This window comes from Somniosus microcephalus, chromosome 7, assembly GCF_052327205.1.
Source record: "Somniosus microcephalus isolate GS21.2 chromosome 7, FLI_Smic_1.0, whole genome shotgun sequence".
NCBI lineage: Eukaryota > Metazoa > Chordata > Chondrichthyes > Squaliformes > Somniosidae > Somniosus > Somniosus microcephalus.
Genome location: NC_140993.1, coordinates 109578483 through 109593850, shown reverse-complemented (window position 1 = coordinate 109593850; position 15368 = coordinate 109578483).

Here is a 15368-nt window from a genome sequence, read left to right as displayed (position 1 = left end):
AAGACACGGAAGAGGAAGACGCAGAAGAGGAAGACACGGAAGAGGAAGATGCAGCAGAGGAAGATGCAGAAGAGGAAGACGCAGAAGAGGAAGATGCAGAAGAGGAAGACGTGGAAGAGGAAGATGCAGAAGAGGAAGATGCAGAAGAGGAAGACGTGGAAGAGGAAGATGCAGAAGAGGATGACACAGAAGAGGAAGACGCAGAAGAGGAATACGTAGAAGAGGAAGCTCCAGAAGAGGAAGACATGGAAGAGGAAGAGGAAGACGCAGAAGAGGAAGACACGGAAGCGGAAGATGCAGAAGAGGAAGATGCAGAAGAGGAAGACATGGAAGAGGAAGATGCAGAAGAGGAAGACACGGAAGAGGAAGACGCAGAAGAGGAAGACACGGAAGATGAAGATGCAGAAGAGGAAGATGCAGAAGAGGAAGACGCAGAAGAGGAAGACGCAGAAGAGGAAGACACAAAAGAGGAAGACGCAGAAGAGGAAGACACGGAAGTGGAAGACACGGAAGAGGAAAATGCAGAAGAGGAAGAATCAGAAGAGGAAGACGCGGAAGAGGAAGATGCAGAAGAGGAAAGCGCGGAAGAGGAAGGCACGGAAGAGGAAGATACAGAAGAGGAAGACGCAGAAGAGGAAGACGTGGAAGAGGAAGATGCAGAAGAGGAAGATGCAGAAGAGGAAGACGCAGAAGAGGAAGACACGGAAGAGGAAGACACGGAAGAGGAAGACACGGAACAGGAAGACGCAGAAGAGGAAGACACGGAAGAGGAAGACGCAAAAGAGGAAGACACGGAAGAGGAAGACGCAGAAGAGGAAGACGCAGAAGAGGAAGATGCAGAAGAGGAAGACTCGGAAGAGGAAGATGCAGAAGAGGAAGATGCAGAAGAGGAAGATGCAGAAGAGGAAGACACAGAAGAGGAAGACGCAGAAGAGGAAGACGCAGAAGAGGAAGACACGGAAGAGGAAGACGCAGAAGAGGAAGACACGGAAGAGGAAGGCGCAGAAGAGGAAGACACGGAAGAGGAAGATGCAGCAGAGGAAGATGCAGAAGAGGAAGACGCAGAAGAGGAAGATGCAGAAGAGGAAGACGTGGAAGAGGAAGATGCAGAAGAGGAACATGCAGAAGAGGAAGACGTGGAAGAGGAAGATGCAGAAGAGGATGACACAGAAGAGGAAGACGCAGAGGAGGAATACGTAGAAGAGGAAGCTCCAGAAGAGGAAGACATGGAAGAGGAAGAGGAAGACGCAGAAGAGGAAGACACGGAAGCAGAAGATGCAGAAGAGGAAGATGCAGAAGAGGAAGACACGGAAGAGGAAGACGCAGAAGAGGAAGACACGGAAGAGGAAGATGCAGAAGAGGAAGACACGGAAGAGGAAGCTGCAGAAGAGGAAGACACAGAAGAGGAAGACACGGAAGAGGAAGACACAGAAGAGGAAGATGCAGAAGAGGAAGACGCGGAAGAGGAAGACGCGGAAGAGGAAGACACGGAAGAGGAAGACAAGGAAGAGGAAGACAAGGTAGAGGAAGACGCAGAAGAGGAAGATGCAGAAGAGGAAGACGCAGAAGAGGAAGACACAGAAGAAGAAGACACGGAAGAGGAAGACGCAGAAGAGGAAGACGCGGAAGAGGAAGATGCGGAAGAGGAAGATGCAGAAGAGGAAGATGCGGAAGAGGAAGATGCAGAAGAGGAAGACGCAGAAGAGGAAGACACAGAAGAGGAAGACACAGAAGAGGAAGACACGGAAGAGGAAGATGCAGAAGAGGAAGGCACGGAAGAGGAAGACGCAGAAGAGGAAGACACTGAAGAGGAAGATGCAGAAGAGGAAGACACGGAAGAGGAAGCTGCAGAAGAGGAAGACACAGAAGAGGAAGACACGGAAGAGGAAGACACAGAAGAGGAAGATGCAGAAGAGGAAGACGTGGAAGAGGAAGACGCGGAAGAGGAAGACACGGAAGAGGAAGACAAGGAAGAGGAATACGCAGAAGAGGAAGACGCAGAAGAGGAAGATGCAGAAGAGGAAGATGCAGAAGAGGAAAACACGGAAGAAGAAGACACGGAAGAGGAAGACACGGAAGAGGAAGACACGGAAGAGGAAGACGCAGAAGAGGAAGACATGGAAGAGGAAGATGCAGAAGAGGAAGACACGGAAGACGAAGATGCAGAAGAGGAAGATGCAGAAGAGGAAGACGCAGAAGAGGAAGATGCAGAAGAGGAAGATGCAGAAGGGGAAGACGCAGAAGAGGAAGACACAAAAGAGGAAGACGCAGAAGAGGAAGACGCAGAAGAGGAAGACGCAGAAGAGGAAGACACAGAAGAGGAAGACACGGAAGAAGAAGACACGGAAGAGTAAGACACGGAAGAGGAAGACACGGAAGAGGAAGACACAGAAGAGGAAGACACGGAAGAGGAAGACGCAGAAGAGGAAGACGCAGAAGACGAAGATGCAGAAGAGGAAGATGCAGAAGAGGAAGACGCAGAAGAGGAAGATGCAGAAGAGGAAGATGCAGAAGAGGAAGACGCAGAAAAGGAAGACACGGAAGTGGAAGACACGGAAGAGGAAAATGCAGAAGAGGAAGAATCAGAAGAGGAAGACGCGGAAGAGGAAGATGCAGAAGAGGAAAGCGCGGAAGAGGAAGGCACGGAAGAGGAAGATACAGAAGAGGAAGACGCAGAAGAGGAAGACGTGGAAGGGGAAGATGCAGAAGAGGAAGATGCAGAAGAGGAAGACGCGGAAGAGGAAGACACGGAAGAGGAAGACACGGAACAGGAAGACACGGAACAGGAAGACGCAGAAGAGGAAGTCACGGAAGAGGAAGACGCAAAAGAGGAAGACACGGAAGAGGAAGACGCAGAAGAGGAAGACGCAGAAGAGGAAGACACGGAAGAGGAAGGCGCAGAAGAGGAAGACACGGAAGAGGAAGATGCAGCAGAGGAAGATGCAGAAGAGGAAGGCGCAGAAGAGGAAGATGCAGAAGATGAAGACGTGGAAGAGGAAGATGCAGAAGAGGAAGATGCAGAAGAGGAAGACGTGGAAGAGGAAGATGCAGAAGAGGATGACACAGAAGAGGAAGGCGCAGAAGAGGAATACGTAGAAGAGGAAGCTCCAGAAGAGGAAGACATGGAAGAGGAAGAGGAAGACGCAGAAGAGGAAGACACGGAAGCGGAAGATGCAGAAGAGGAAGATGCAGAAGAGGAAGACACGGAAGAGGAAGACGCAGAAGAGGAAGACACGGAAGAGGAAGTTGCAAAAGAGGAAGACACGGAAGAGGAAGCTGCAGAAGAGGAAGACACAGAAGAGGAAGACGCAGAAGAGGAAGACGAAGAAGAGGAAGACGCTGAAGAGGAAGATGCAGAAGAGGAAGACGCAGAAGAGGAAGACACTGAAGAGGAAGATGCAGAAGAGGAAGACACGGAAGAGGAAGCTGCAGAAGAGGAAGACACAGAAGAGGAAGACACGGAAGAGGAAGACACAGAAGAGGAAGATGCAGAAGAGGAAGACGTGGAAGAGGAAGACGCGGAAGAGGAAGACACGGAAGAGGAAGACAAGGAAGAGGAATACGCAGAAGAGGAAGACGCAGAAGAGGAAGATGCAGAAGAGGAAGATGCAGAAGAGGAAAACACGGAAGAAGAAGACACGGAAGAGGAAGACACGGAAGAGGAAGACACGGAAGAGGAAGACGCAGAAGAGGAAGACATGGAAGAGGAAGATGCAGAAGAGGAAGACACGGAAGACGAAGATGCAGCAGAGGAAGATGCAGAAGAGGAAGGCGCAGAAGAGGAAGATGCAGAAGATGAAGACGTGGAAGAGGAAGATGCAGAAGAGGAAGATGCAGAAGAGGAAGACGTGGAAGAGGAAGATGCAGAAGAGGATGACACAGAAGAGGAAGGCGCAGAAGAGGAATACGTAGAAGAGGAAGCTCCAGAAGAGGAAGACATGGAAGAGGAAGAGGAAGACGCAGAAGAGGAAGACACGGAAGCGGAAGATGCAGAAGAGGAAGATGCAGAAGAGGAAGACACGGAAGAGGAAGACGCAGAAGAGGAAGACACGGAAGAGGAAGTTGCAAAAGAGGAAGACACGGAAGAGGAAGCTGCAGAAGAGGAAGACACAGAAGAGGAAGACGCAGAAGAGGAAGACGAAGAAGAGGAAGACGCTGAAGAGGAAGATGCAGAAGAGGAAGACGCAGAAGAGGAAGACACTGAAGAGGAAGATGCAGAAGAGGAAGACACGGAAGAGGAAGCTGCAGAAGAGGAAGACACAGAAGAGGAAGACACGGAAGAGGAAGACACAGAAGAGGAAGATGCAGAAGAGGAAGACGTGGAAGAGGAAGACGCGGAAGAGGAAGACACGGAAGAGGAAGACAAGGAAGAGGAATACGCAGAAGAGGAAGACGCAGAAGAGGAAGATGCAGAAGAGGAAGATGCAGAAGAGGAAAACACGGAAGAAGAAGACACGGAAGAGGAAGACACGGAAGAGGAAGACACGGAAGAGGAAGACGCAGAAGAGGAAGACATGGAAGAGGAAGATGCAGAAGAGGAAGACACGGAAGACGAAGATGCAGAAGAGGAAGATGCAGAAGAGGAAGACGCAGAAGAGGAAGATGCAGAAGAGGAAGATGCAGAAGGGGAAGACGCAGAAGAGGAAGACACAAAAGAGGAAGACGCAGAAGAGGAAGACGCAGAAGAGGAAGACGCAGAAGAGGAAGACACAGAAGAGGAAGACACGGAAGAAGAAGACACGGAAGAGTAAGACACGGAAGAGGAAGACACGGAAGAGGAAGACACAGAAGAGGAAGACACGGAAGAGGAAGACGCAGAAGAGGAAGACGCAGAAGACGAAGATGCAGAAGAGGAAGATGCAGAAGAGGAAGACGCAGAAGAGGAAGATGCAGAAGAGGAAGATGCAGAAGAGGAAGACGCAGAAAAGGAAGACACGGAAGTGGAAGACACGGAAGAGGAAAATGCAGAAGAGGAAGAATCAGAAGAGGAAGACGCGGAAGAGGAAGATGCAGAAGAGGAAAGCGCGGAAGAGGAAGGCACGGAAGAGGAAGATACAGAAGAGGAAGACGCAGAAGAGGAAGACGTGGAAGGGGAAGATGCAGAAGAGGAAGATGCAGAAGAGGAAGACGCGGAAGAGGAAGACACGGAAGAGGAAGACACGGAACAGGAAGACACGGAACAGGAAGACGCAGAAGAGGAAGTCACGGAAGAGGAAGACGCAAAAGAGGAAGACACGGAAGAGGAAGACGCAGAAGAGGAAGACGCAGAAGAGGAAGATGCAGAAGAGGAAGACTCGGAAGAGGAAGATGCAGAAGAGGAAGATGCAGAAGAGGAAGCCGCAGAAGAGGAAGACACAGAAGAGGAAGACGCAGAAGAGGAAGACGCAGAAGAGGAAGACACGGAAGAGGAAGACGCAGAAGAGGAAGACACGGAAGAGGAAGGCGCAGAAGAGGAAGACACGGAAGAGGAAGATGCAGCAGAGGAAGATGCAGAAGAGGAAGGCGCAGAAGAGGAAGATGCAGAAGATGAAGACGTGGAAGAGGAAGATGCAGAAGAGGAAGATGCAGAAGAGGAAGACGTGGAAGAGGAAGATGCAGAAGAGGATGACACAGAAGAGGAAGGCGCAGAAGAGGAATACGTAGAAGAGGAAGCTCCAGAAGAGGAAGACATGGAAGAGGAAGAGGAAGACGCAGAAGAGGAAGACACGGAAGCGGAAGATGCAGAAGAGGAAGATGCAGAAGAGGAAGACACGGAAGAGGAAGACGCAGAAGAGGAAGACACGGAAGAGGAAGTTGCAAAAGAGGAAGACACGGAAGAGGAAGCTGCAGAAGAGGAAGACACAGAAGAGGAAGACGCAGAAGAGGAAGACGAAGAAGAGGAAGACGCTGAAGAGGAAGATGCAGAAGAGGAAGACGCAGAAGAGGAAGACGCGAAAGAGGAAGATGCAGAAGAGGAAGACGCAGAAGAGGAAGACACGGAAGAGGAAGACGCAGAAGAGGAAGACACGGAAGAGGAAGATGGAGAAGAGGAAGACAAGGAAGAGGAAGATGCAGAAGAGGAAGACGCAGAAGAGGAAGACACGGAAGAGGAAGACGCAGAAGAGGAAGACACGGAAGAGGAAGACACGGAAGAGGAAGACGCGGAAGAGGAAGACGCAGAAGAGGAAGACAAGGAAGAGGAAGATGCGGAAGAGGAAGACACGGAAGAGGAAGATGCAGAAGAGGAAGACACGGAAGAGGAAGACGCAGAAGAGGAAGATGCAGAAGAGGAAGACGCGGAAGAGGAAGACGCAGAAGAGGAAGACACGGAAGAGGAAGACGCGGAAGAGGAAGACGCGGAAGAGGAAGACGCGGAAGAGGAAGACGCAGAAGAGGAAGACGCGGAAGAGGAAGACACGGAAGAGGAAGACGCCGAAGAGGAAGACGCAGAAGAGGAAGACACGGAAGAGGAAGACACGGAAGAGGAAGACCCGGAAGAGGAAGACGCAGTAGAGGAGGATGCAGAAGAGGAAGACGCAGAAGAGGAAGGTGCAGAAGAGGAAGACGCGGAAGAGGAAGATGCAGAAGAGGAAGATGCAGATTAGGATACGCAGAAGAGAAAGACACGGAAGACACGGAAGAGAAAGACACGGAAGAGGAAGACACAGAAGAGGAAGACGCAGAACAGGAAGACGCAGAAGAGGACTACACGGAAGCAGAAGACGTAGAAGTGGAAGATGCAGAAGAGGTAGACACGGAAGAGGAAGACGCAGAAGAGGAAGACGCAGAAGAGGAAGACGCAGAAGAGGAAGATGAAGAAGAGGACGACAAAGAAGAGGAAGACGCAGAAGAGGAAGACACGGAAGAGGAAGACGCGGAAGAGGAAGACGAAGAAGAGGAAGACGCGGAAGAGGAAGATACGGAAGAGGAAGACGCAGAAGAGGAAGACGCAGAAGAGGAAGACACGGAAGAGGAAGACGCAGAAGAGGAAGAAACGGAAGAGGAAGATGCAGAAGAGGAAGACAAGGAAGAGGAAGATGCAGAAGAGGAAGACGCAGAAGAGGAAGACACGGAAGAGGAAGACGCAGAAGAGGAAGACACGGAAGAGGAAGACACGGAAGAGGAAGACGCGGAAGAGGAAGACGCAGAAGAGGAAGACAAGGAAGAGGAAGATGCGGAAGAGGAAGACACGGAAGAGGAAGATGCAGAAGAGGAAGACACGGAAGAGGAAGACGCAGAAGAGGAAGACGCAGAAGAGGAAGACGCAGAAGAGGAAGACGCAGAAGAGGAAGACACGGAAGAGGAAGACGCGGAAGGGGAAGTCGCGGAAGAGGAAGACACGGAAGAGGAAGACACGGAAGAGGAAGACGCAGAAGAGGAAGACGCGGAAGAGGAAGACACGGAAGAGGAAGACGCAGAAGAGGAAGACGCAGAAGAGGAAGACACGGAAGAGGAAGACACGGAAGAGGAAGACCCGGAAGAGGAAGACGCAGAAGGGGAGGATGCAGAAGAGGAAGACGCAGAAGAGGAAGGTGCAGAAGAGGAAGACGCGGAAGAGGAAGATGCAGAAGAGGAAGATGCAGATTAGGATACGCAGAAGAGGAAGACACGGAAGACACGGAAGAGAAAGACACGGAAGAGGAAGACACGGAAGAGGAAGACACAGAAGAGGAAGACACAGAAGAGGAAGATGCAGAAGAGGAAGACGCAGAAGAGGAAGATGCAGAAGAGGAAGACGCAGAAGAGGAAGACACGGAAGAAGAAGACACGGAAGAGGAAGACACGGAAGAGGAAGACACGGAAGAGGAAGACGCAGAAGAGGAAGACATGGAAGAGGGAGACGCAGAAGTGGAAGACACGGAAGACGAAGATGCAGAAGAGGAAGATGCAGAAGAGGAAGGCGCAGAAGAGGAAGATGCTGAAGAGGAAGATGCAGAAGAGGAAGCCGCAGAAGAGGAAGTCACAAAAGAGGAAGACGCAGAAGAGGAAGACACGGAAGTGGAAGACACGGAAGAGGAAAATGCAGAAGAGGAAGAATCAGAAGAGGAAGACGCGGAAGAGGAAGATGCAGAAGAGGAAAACGCAGAAGAGGAAGACGTGGAAGAGGAAGATGCAGAAGAGGAAGATGCAGAAGAGGAAGACGCGGAAGAGGAAGACACGGAAGAGGAAGACATGGAAGAGGAAGACACGGAACAGGAAGACGCAGAAGAGGAAGACACGGAAGAGGAAGACGCAAAAGAGGAAGACACGGAAGAGGAAGACGCAGAAGAGGAAGACGCAGAAGAGGAAGATGCAGAAGAGGAAGACTCGGAAGAGGAAGATGCAGAAGAGGAAGATGCAGAAGAGGAAGACGCAGAAGAGGAAGACACGGAAGAGGAAGACGCAGAAGAGGAAGACGCAGAAGAGGAAGACACGGAAGAGGAAGACGCAGAAGAGGAAGACACGGAAGAGGAAGGCGCAGAAGAGGAAGACACGGAAGAGGAAGATGCAGCAGAGGAAGATGCAGAAGAGGAAGACGCAGAAGAGGAAGATGCAGAAGAGGAAGACGTGGAAGAGGAAGATGCAGAAGAGGAAGACGCAGAAGAGGAAGACGTGGAAGAGGAAGATGCAGAAGAGGATGACACAGAAGAGGAAGACGCAGAACAGGAATAGGTAGAAGAGGAAGCTCCAGAAGAGGAAGACATGGAAGAGGAAGAGGAAGACGCAGAAGAGGAAGATGCAGAAGAGGAAGACACGGAAGAGGAAGATGCAGAAGAGGAAGACACGGAAGAGGAAGACGCAGAAGAGGAAGACACGGAAGACGAAGATGCAGAAGAGGAAGATGCAGAAGAGGAAGACGCAGAAGAGGAAGACGCAGAAGAGGAAGACACAAAAGAGGAAGACGCAGAAGAGGAAGACACGGAAGTGGAAGACACGGAAGAGGAAAATGCAGAAGAGGAAGAATCAGAAGAGGAAGACGCGGAAGAGGAAGATGCAGAAGAGGAAAGCGCGGAAGAGGAAGGCACGGAAGAGGAAGATACAGAAGAGGAAGACGCAGAAGAGGAAGACGTGGAAGAGGAAGATGCAGAAGAGGAAGATGCAGAAGAGGAAGACGCGGAAGAGGAAGACACGGAAGAGGAAGACACGGAAGAGGAAGACACGGAACAGGAAGACGCAGAAGAGGAAGACACGGAAGCGGAAGACGCAAAAGAGGAAGACACGGAAGAGGAAGACGCAGAAGAGGAAGACGCAGAAGAGGAAGATGCAGAAGAGGAAGACTCGGAAGAGGAAGATGCAGAAGAGGAAGATGCAGAAGAGGAAGACGCAGAAGAGGAAGACACAGAAGAGGAAGACGCAGAAGAGGAAGACGCAGAAGAGGAAGACACGGAAGAGGAAGACGCAGAAGAGGAAGACACGGAAGAGGAAGGCGCAGAAGAGGAAGACACGGAAGAGGAAGATGCAGCAGAGGAAGATGCAGAAGAGGAAGACGCAGAAGAGGAAGATGCAGAAGAGGAAGACGTGGAAGAGGAAGATGCAGAAGAGGAACATGCAGAAGAGGAAGACGTGGAAGAGGAAGATGCAGAAGAGGATGACACAGAAGAGGAAGACGCAGAGGAGGAATACGTAGAAGAGGAAGCTCCAGAAGAGGAAGACATGGAAGAGGAAGAGGAAGACGCAGAAGAGGAAGACACGGAAGCAGAAGATGCAGAAGAGGAAGGTGCAGAAGAGGAAGACACGGAAGAGGAAGACGCAGAAGAGGAAGACACGGAAGAGGAAGATGCAGAAGAGGAAGACACGGAAGAGGAAGCTGCAGAAGAGGAAGACACAGAAGAGGAAGACACGGAAGAGGAAGACACAGAAGAGGAAGATGCAGAAGTGGAAGACGCGGAAGAGGAAGACGCGGAAGAGGAAGACACGGAAGAGGAAGACAAGGAAGAGGAAGAAAAGGAAGAGGAAGACGCAGAAGAGGAAGATGCAGAAGAGGAAGACGCAGAAGAGGAAGACACGGAAGAAGAAGACACGGAAGAGGAAGACGCAGAAGAGGAAGACGCGGAAGAGGAAGATGCGGAAGAGGAAGATGCAGAAGAGGAAGACGCGGAAGAGGAAGATGCAGAAGAGGAAGACACAGAAGAGGAAGATGCAGAAGCGAAAGATGCAGAAGAGGAAGACACGGAAGAGGAAGAGGCTGAAGAGGAAGCTGCAGAAGAGGAAGACGCAGAAGATGAAGACGCGGAAGAGGAAGGCGCAGAAGAGGAAGACATGGAACAGGAAGATGCAGAAGAGGAAGATGCAGAAGAGGAAGACGCAGAAGAGGAAGATGCGGAAGAGGAAGACACGGAAGAGTAAGACACGGAAGAGGAAGAGGCAGAAGAGGAAGACACAGAAGAGGAAGACGCGGAAGAGGAAGATGCAGAAGAGGAAGACACGGAAGAGGAAGATGCAGAAGAGGAAGATGCAGAAGAGGAAGATGCAGAAGAGGAAGACGCAGAAGAGGAAGACGCGGAAGAGGAAGATGCAGAAGAGGAAGTCACGGAAGAGGAAGACACGGAAGAGGAAGAGGCAGAAGTGGAGGACACGGAAGAGGTAGACGCAGAAGAGGAAGATGCAGAAGAGGAAGACACGGAAGAGGAAGATGCAGAAGAGGAAGATGCAGAAGAGGAAGACGGAGAAGAGGAAGACGCAGAAGAGGAAGATGCAGAAGAGGAGGACACGGAGGAGGAAGATGCAGAAGAGGAAGATGCAGAAGAGGAAGACGCGGAAGAGGAAGACGCAGAAGAGGAAGACGCGGAAGAGGAAGACGCAGAAGAGGAAGTCACGGAAGAGGAAGACACGGAAGAGGAAGAGGCAGAAGAGGAGGACACGGAAGAGGAAGACGCAGAAGAGGAAGATGCAGAAGAGGAAGACACGGAAGAGGAAGATGCAGAAGAGTAAGATGCAGAAGAGGAAGATGCAGAAGAGGAAGTCGCAGAAGAGGAAGACACGGAAGAAGAAGACACGGAAGAGGAAGACGCAGAAGAGGAAGACGCGGAAGAGGAAGATGCGGAAGAGGAAGACACGGAAGAGGAAGAGGCTGAAGAGGAAGCTGCAGAAGAGGAAGACGCAGAAGAGGAAGTCGCAGAAGAGGATGACACGTAAGAGGAAGACACAGAAGAGGAAGACACGGAAGTAGAAGACGCAGAAGAGGAAGACACGGAAGAGGAAGACGCAGGAGAGGAAGACACGGAAGAGGAAGACGCAGAAGAGGAAGACGCGGAAGAGGAAGACGCAAAGAGGAAGACGCAGAAGAGGAAGACACAGAAGAGGAAGATGCAGAAGAGGAAGATGCAGAAGAGGAAGACGCAGAAGAGGAAGACATGGAAGCGGAAGACGCAGAAGAGGAAGATGCAGAAGAGGAAGACACGGAAGAGGAAGACGCAGAAGAGGAAGACGCAGAAGAGGAAGACGAAGAAGAGGAAGTCAAAGAAGAGGAATATGCAGAAAAGGAAGACACGGAAGAGGAAGACGCAGAAGAGGAAGACGCAGAAGAGGAAGACGCAGAAGGGGAAGATACGGAAGAGGAAGATGCAGAAGAGGAAGACGCGGAAGAGGAAGATGCAGAAGCGGAAGACGCAGAAGAGGAAGACACGGAAGAGGAAGATGCAGAAGAGGAAGACTCGGAAGAGGAAGATGCAGAAGAGGAAGACACAGAAGAGGAAGACACGGAAGAGGAAGATGCAGAAGAGGAAGACGCAGAAGAGGAAGACACGGAAGAGGAAGACGCAGAAGAGGAAGAAACGGAAGAGGAAGACACGGAAGAGGAAGATGCAGAAGAGGAATACACAGAAGAGGAAGACACGGAAGAGGAAGACACGGAAGAGGAAGACGCGGAAGAGGAAGATGCAGAAGAGGAAGATGCAGAAGAGGAAGATGCGGAAGAGGAAGATGTGGAAGAGGAAGATGCAGAAGAGGAAGATGCAGAAGAGGAAGACGCATAAGAGGAAGACACGGAACAGGATGACGCAGAAGAGGAAGATACAGAAGAGGAAGATGCAGAAGAGGAAGACGCAGAAGAGGAAGACGCAGAAGAGGAAGAAACGGAAGAGGAAGACACGGAAGAGGAAGACGCAGAAGATGAAGACACGGAAGAGGAAGACGCAGAAGAGGAAGACACGGAAGAGGAAGATGCAGAAGAGGAAGATGCAGAAGAGGAAGATACAGAAGAGGAAGATGCAGAAGAGGAAGATGCAGAAGAGGAAGATGCAGAAGAGGAAGACGCAGAAGAGGAAGACACGGAAGAGGAAGACACGGAAGGGAAGATGCAGAAGAGGAAGACGCAGAAGAGGAAGATGCGGAAGAGGAAGATGCAGAAGAGGAAGGCGCGGAAGAGGAAGGCACGGAAGAGGAAGACACGGAAGAGGAAGATGCAGAAGAGGAAGACGCGGAAGAGGAAGATGCAGAAGAGGAAGATGCAGAAGAGGGAGATGCGGACGAGGAAGACATGGAAGAGGAAGACACGGAAGAGGAAGACACGGAACAGGAAGACGCAGAAGAGGAAGACACGGAAGAGGAAGACGCAGAAGAGTAAGACACGGAAGAGGAAGATGCAGAAGAGGAAGACGCAGAAGAGGAAGATGCAGAAGAGGAAGACTCCGAAGAGGAAGATTTAGAAGAGGAAGATGCAGAAGAGGAAGACGCAGAAGAGGAAGACGCAGAAGAGGAAGATGCAGAAGAGGAAGACGCAGAAGAGTAAGACACGGAAGAGGAAGACGCAGAAGAGGAAGACACGGAAGAGGAAGACGCAGAAGAGGAAGACACGGAAGAGGAAGATGCAGAAGAGGAAGACACGGAAGAGGAAGATGCAGCAGAGGAAGATGCAGAAGAGGAATACGCAGAAGAGGAAGATGCAGAAGAGGAGTACGCGGAAGAGGAAGATGCAGAAGAGGAAGATGCAGAAGAGGAAGATGCAGAAGAGGAAGATGCAGAAGAGGAAGACACAGAAGAGGAAGACGCAGAAGAGGAAGCCGCAGAAGAGGAAGCTCCAGAAGAGGAAGACATGGAAGAGGAAGACACGGAACAGGAAGACGCGGAAGAGGAAGACGCAGAAGAGGAAGATGCAGAAGAGGAAGACGCAGAAGAGGAAGGTGCAGAAGAGGAAGACGCGGAAGAGGAAGATGCAGAACAGGAAGATGCAGAAGAGGAAGACGCAGAAGAGGAAGACACGGAAGAGGAAGACGCAGAAGAGGAAGATGCAGAAGAGGAAGACGTAAAAGAGGAAGACACGGAAGAGGAAGACACGGAACAGGAAGATGCGGAAGAGGAAGATACAGCAGAGGAAGATACAGAAGAGGAAGACGCAGAGGAGGAAGACGCAGAGGAGGAAGACGCAGAAGAGGAAGACGCAGAAGAGGAAGACGTGGAAGAGGAAGACACAGAAGAGGAAGACGCAGAAGAGGAAGACACGGAAGAGGAAGATGTAGAAGAGGAAGACACGGAAGAGGAAGACACGGAGGAGGAAGATGCAGAAGAGGAAGACACAGAAGAGGAAGACACGGAAGAGGAGGATGCTGAAGAGGATGATGCAGAAGAGGAAGATGTAGAAGAGGAAGACACAGAAGAGGAAGATGCAGAAGCGAAAGATGCAGAAGAGGAAGACACGGAAGAGGAAGAGGCTGAAGAGGAAGCTGCAGAAGAGGAAGACGCAGAAGAGGAAGACGCAGAAGAGGAAGGCGCAGAAGAGGAAGACATGGAACAGGAAGATGCAGAAGAGGAAGATGCAGAAGAGGAAGACGCAGAAGAGGAAGATGCAGAAGAGGAAGACACGGAAGAGTAAGACACGGAAGAGGAAGAGGCAGAAGAGGAAGACACAGAAGAGGAAGACGCGGAAGAGGAAGATGCAGAAGAGGAATACACGGAAGAGGAAGATGCAGAAGAGGAAGATGCAGAAGAGGAAGACACAGAAGAGGAAGACGCAGAAGAGGAAGACGCGGAAGAGGAAGATGCAGAAGAGGAAGTCACGGAAGAGGAAGACACGGAAGAGGAAGAGGCAGAAGTGGAAGACACGGAAGGGGTAGACGCAGAAGAGGAAGATGCAGAAGAGGAAGACACGGAAGAGGAAGATGCAGAAGAGGAAGATGCAGAAGAGGAAGACGCAGAAGAGGAAGACGCAGAAGAGGAAGATGCAGAAGAGGAGGACACGGAAGAGGAAGATGCAGAAGAGGAAGATGCAGAAGAGGAAGACGCGGAAGAGGAAGACGCAGAAGAGGAAGACGCGGAAGAGGAAGACGCAGAAGAGGAAGTCACGGAAGAGGAAGACACGGAAGAGGAAGAGGCAGAAGAGGAGGACACGGAAGAGGAAGACGCAGAAGAGGAAGATGCAGAAGAGGAAGACACGGAAGAGGAAGATGCAGAAGAGTAAGATGCAGAAGAGGAAGACGCAGAAGAGGAAGTCGCAGAAGAGGATGACACGGAAGAGGAAGACACAGAAGAGGAAGACACGGAAGTAGAAGACGCAGAAGAGGAAGACACGGAAGAGGAAGACGCAGGAGAGGAAGACACGGAAGAGGAAGACGCAGAAGAGGAAGACGCGGAAGAGGAAGACGCAAAGAGGAAGACGCAGAAGAGGAAGACACAGAAGAGGAAGATGCAGAAGAGGAAGATGCAGAAGAGGAAGACGCAGAAGAGGAAGACACGGAAGCGGAAGACGCAGAAGAGGAAGATGCAGAAGAGGAAGACACGGAAGAGGAAGACGCAGAAGAGGAAGACGCAGAAGAGGAAGACGAAGAAGAGGAAGTCAAAGAAGAGGAATATGCAGAAAAGGAAGACACGGAAGAGGAAGACGCAGAAGAGGAAGACGCAGAAGAGGAAGACGCAGAAGGGGAAGACGCGGATGAGGAAGATACGGAAGAGGAAGATGCAGAAGAGGAAGACGCGGAAGAGGAAGATGCAGAAGCGGAAGACGCAGAAGAGGAAGACACGGAAGAGGAAGATGCAGAAGAGGAAGACTCGGAAGAGGAAGATGCAGAAGAGGAAGACACAGAAGAGGAAGACACGGAAGAGGAAGATGCAGAAGAGGAAGACGCAGAAGAGGAAGACACGGAAGAGGAAGACGCAGAAGAGGAAGACACGGAAGAGGAAGACACGGAAGAGGAAGATGCAGAAGAGGAATACACAGAAGAGGAAGACACGGAAGAGGAAGACACGGAAGAGGAAGACGCGGAAGAGGAAGATGCAGAAGAGGAAGATGCAGAAGAGGAAGATGCAGAAGAGGAAGATGTGGAAGAGGAAGATGCAGAAGAGGAAGATGCAGAAGAGGAAGACGCATAAGAGGAAGACACGGAACAGGAAGACGCAGAAGAGGAAGATACAGAAGAGGAAGATGCAGAAGAGGAAGACGCAGAAGAGGAAGACGCAGAAGAGGAAGACACGGAAGA